A 4,930-nucleotide genomic window follows, 5' to 3' on the forward strand; every position below is an offset into this window, starting at 1 on the left:
CCGGGAAGTTGACGCTGGAGCACACCATGCGCACGGGCCTGTACCGTGCCCACGGGACCCCCGTGCGCACGGGCCCAACTTACCCGGTGCGCACGGGCCTCCCAGGATGGCCGGCTGAGATTGCACCTTCGGCTCCTCTTCATCTCCTTCGACCCCAAGGCTATATATTCCGTACCAAGGACCATGTTTAGGGTTAGCAAAGTATTAGATGAGATATTTGTGAGCTTTGCTCCTTCACCTTCCCTCTTGGAGGATCAAGACCCCCTAGGGAAGAATCCTTGTGGATTTCAAGACCTCCACAAGGAGAAGACTACCTTCAAGACCCCATCTCCTTTGGATTTGGGATGAACTTTGCCATTGTATCTTTTCTTTGATTGTGTTTGTGACTTGTGGATCTTGTCTTGTTACCCTAGTGGATGTGTAATCAGGAATTGTTGGAATGATTGCATCTTAGTGTTCATGTTTGTGCTCTTGTTGTTTCTCTCCTTTCCCCCCTCCAAGTGTGAAAAGATCCCTCTTAGGGTTGTACCCTACATCATCTTGGTATCATGATCCATGTTGATTCACATCTTGGAGTCCCTACCCTCCACTTTCTAGCTTGATTTTGTTGTTTTTCGTCCTAATCCGAAAATCCCCACCAAAAATAGCCCCAAAAAAATTTCTTGCAATTTGTTGATCTTGTGAGATTTGGTTGTTTTGATCCACGAATTTGGTGTTTGGCAAGTGGATCTACCCCTCCACCTTCATCCCCACCCTTCCACTATTTGAATTTGGCCAAAAACTTGGAAATCACCACGGGATCTGAGCAGTTCGTCCGCTCACAGGAGACCCCGTGCACACGGGACCCCATGCACACGGGCCTCACTTACCCCGTGCGCACGGGCTATCCAGGGAGCTTCGGCCATTTTCTGTTTTTCTCATTTCGTTCCACCGCCACCTCTCGTGTTCTTCCGCACCATTGCACGTGTTTGTTTGAGTGTTCGGTCGTGATTTCTCTTGTGTCCTAAGGTGTTTCAGTTACTTAGGCGCGAGTTGGTGAACACATCGACTCGGACAACACATCGGCTTCGATAAGATCATCTTCGACCGTAAGCAAGGACGGTAACCTCGATGACTCCTTCTACTCCCTTGCCATTAACTTGATAGCTTCGAGCCCTTTTGCGTAGCTTACCCATCAAGACTAGCTTGTTGAGTATTGTCGGGTCACGCCTTAGTGCACCATTTAGTGTTCCGTCCATCCCGTGCATTTACTACTTGTTACCTCGTTGTGTGGCTCGTATATCAAGCATCATGGCATAGTAAAAAAGCTTTTAAGCAAAAGAGAAGAGAAGAAAAGAGCTTATACGCAATAGCATCGAGCCTTAGCATACGTGCATCATCTTGGTCATCACATACATAAGCATACTTGGGATAGTGAGACGCGTGATTTCTCTATTAGTTGGTGCACTAGCGTATCTAGCCCATTAGTGCATTCGAGCTAGCGTCTCTCTAGTATCCGTACAACAAGAGCTTTTCCCGTGGTTCGACATCTTTGAGCTCACCCCTTGGTTGTGCGGATCCCATTTATCTTCCGTGTGTGTGTTCCTCGTGTTATCTTTGGAGGTTGATCTATTTGTCTTGTTTGCCATTTGTGAATCTTCTCAACTTTATCAACATCTTGACTAACATTTGCTTGAATTATTTGTGCCTTTCCTAACCAAGCTCCTCCATAGACCATTTACTTGTAGGTGTGAGAAACAATTCCCGGTACCAATTCCCCTATTGTAACATCTCGTGGGATCGTACTTGTTACATCCACAATCTTCGGCAAAGGTAACTTTGGTTTTGTTCTCTCATTTTCCTACTCACCACCACTTTCATATGATGGATAGGCCAAGTTCCTCTACCAACCAGTCTTCATCGAGCAAGACGACAACATGTCTTCATTCGTCACCAAGAGCCACCTCTTTGGTGTACAACGAGCGCTACATCAAGAGCAACAAGCAATGAACGACCACATCGACAACCTCGCCACCGACTTGCGACTCTCCGAGCAACGTACACAAGACTACTTCGACAACAAGCTTAACACGCACAAGCAAGAAAGCAATGCAAGAATGGACGAGATCCGAGCTTTGTTGGTCAACAGGCCTCCTTCAACTTCTTCCTACTCAAGACGGAGCCACTCAAGTCGACACTCTGAGGACACTTTCTCCGGCTCAAGTACACCGTCATCGACCATTCTTCGACGAGCCGCGCGTCAAGGCCGTCATGCATCTCGCAACCCGCTACACGTCAAGCATTCACAAGAGCAAGTCGATGAACAAGTTCCTTGTCCTCACTCAAACCAAGACGCTTTTGCTCAAGCTCACGAACGACAACGACTATGGTGCCAAGAGGAAGAACGAGCGCGTCTAAACCAAGAGGAACAAGACGCCGAGGCTCAACGTCTTCAACAACAACAACGCGAAGCGCAAGCTCGTGAGGCGCAAGGTACCCTTCAAGAATCAAGTCGAGCCATCGCCAACCGTAATCGCGAACGGCCCAATCAAGAGGAAGCCCTTCGAGAAGAAATCCAAGAGAGGAACTATCAACCACGTGTGCACCGTCAAGTTCCTCAAGCTCCTCCACAAGCTCGTCAAGCTCCACCTCAACCTCAAGTTCATCAAGAGCAAGTTGATCATGGACTTCCTCCACGCCGAGAGCAACATGAGGATGATTACCCTCCATGTCAAGGGCGTCATTATCACCGTCGCTAACAACATAATGAAGAGCAACGCTATGGAAAGCTCAAATTCACAATGCCCAAGTTCAATGGAAGCAATGATCCAGAAAAATACCTCTCATGGGCATTGAAGGTCGACAAAATCTTTCGTTTGCAGAACTATGAGGAAGAGAAGAAGATCGCTATGGCATCACTTGAGTTCCAAGACTATGTGCTCATATGGTGGGATCAAGTCCTTGAGCGCCGACAAGCAAGAGGTGAACCACCAATCACCACTTGGGCTCAAATGAAGGATGTCATGCGAGCACGTTTTGTGCCCACATACTATAACCGTGATCTCTTCAAGAAGCTACAACTCCTCAAGCAAGGAACAAAGAGTGTTGAAGAATACTACAAGGAAATGGAGATCGCCATGATTCGAGCCAATGTCAAGGAAGATGATTAGCAAACAATGGCACGTTTCTTGAATGGATCAATAATCCCATCAAGAAGATCACCGACTTCCAACCCTACTCCAACCTCATTGAGTTCGTGCATCAAGCTACAAAGGCGGAACGTCAAGTGCAAGATGACTTCAAGTACGCCAAGTACTCATCCAAGACATACTGCTTCTCCAACATCCAAGCTTCAACAACTCCTCAACATCCAAGCTTCAACAACTCCTCCAACATCTACATCAACCAAGCCTTCTCCAGGCAACGACGACAAGTCAAGTTACAAGAAAATGCCGGCAAGTTCAAGTCGTCTTCCTCCTACAACAAGCAACTTCAAGCCGCGTGCTTCTTCATCTACTCCGACCAACGAGACCATCAAGACAAGATCCTTCAAATGTTGCACTTGCGGCGTCTGAGGCCACAAGTCCTATGAATGCACAAACAAGCGCACCATGATCCTCAATGACGATGGCACCTACGACTAAATGAGTGAAGATGAAATGGAAGCTCTTGAGCAAGTGGCCATGCACCGGCGCGTGAACGAGGATGAGGATGATCAAGTCTTTTGTGATGAAGATACGAGCCCCTCCCTCGTTGTCTCCAAGGTCTTGACTCTTCAACATCAACAAGAAGAAGACCAACGATGCCACATCTTCCACACCAAGGCCGACATCAATGGAAGGTCCGTCAAGGTCATCATCGATGGAGGTAGTTGCCACAATTTGGCGAGTGAAGAACTATGCTCCAAGCTTCAATTGGTCAAGAGGAAGCACCCGCGCCCGTACAAGGTTCAATGGCTAAGTGACTCCGGCACTATACGAGTTGAGCATACGGTCCAATTCTCCTTCAAAATTGGTGCATATGAGGACACTTTGGAGTGTGATGTGGTCCCAATGACCGTTTGCCACCTCCTTCTTGGTTGACCATAGCAATTCGACCGTAGTGTTATTCACAATGGGTGTACCAATCACTATAGCTTCAAGATGAAAGGGAAGGAGGATGTGCTACGACCTATGTCTCCTAGTCAAGTGATAGCCGACAAGCAACCCACCCATCATGGAGAGAAGAGTGAGAAAGTGAGCCACCCAAAAGTGAGTGAGAGTCACAAGCCAAACTAGAGCGCCTCTTCACCTAGAGAGAAAAACCTCATACTATTTGCCACAAAAAGTGAGATGAGAGAAGTGTGTGAGAACCCATGGAGTGTGAAGCACTTTGTCCTTGTGTGCAAGGATGGAGAACCAAAAACTAACACCGCTCACGAGCTACCGTTGGTGTTTCAATCTCTTTTGCAGGAATTTCAAGATGTTTTCCCCGATGAGCTACCTCCGGGTCTACCTCCTCTACGAGGCATTGAGCATCGAATCGACCTCATCCCCGGAGCGCCACTTCCAAACAAACCTCCATACCGTGTCAATCCTGAAGAAACCAAGGAGATTCAACGGTAGGTACAACAACTCATAGACAACGGTCATGTACGTGAAAGCTTAAGCCCTTGTGCCGTTCCCGTTATACTTGTTCCCAAGCAAGATAGTAGTTATCGCTTGTGTTCCGATTGTAGACCCATAAATGCTATCACCGTTCGCTATAGGCATCCCATTCCTCACTTAGATGATATGCTTGATGAACTTAGTGGAGCCAACTTTTTCTCAAAAATTGATCTTAAAAGTGGCTATTATCAAATCCGCATTCAAGAGGGAAAACTGCTTTCAAAACCAAATTTGGCTTATATGAGTGGTTAGTTACGCCTATGGGTTTATCAGAGGCTCCCGGTACCTTCGTGCGTCTCATGCAT

This window comes from Triticum dicoccoides, chromosome 4B (genome assembly GCF_002162155.2).
Source record: "Triticum dicoccoides isolate Atlit2015 ecotype Zavitan chromosome 4B, WEW_v2.0, whole genome shotgun sequence".
NCBI lineage: Eukaryota > Viridiplantae > Streptophyta > Magnoliopsida > Poales > Poaceae > Triticum > Triticum dicoccoides.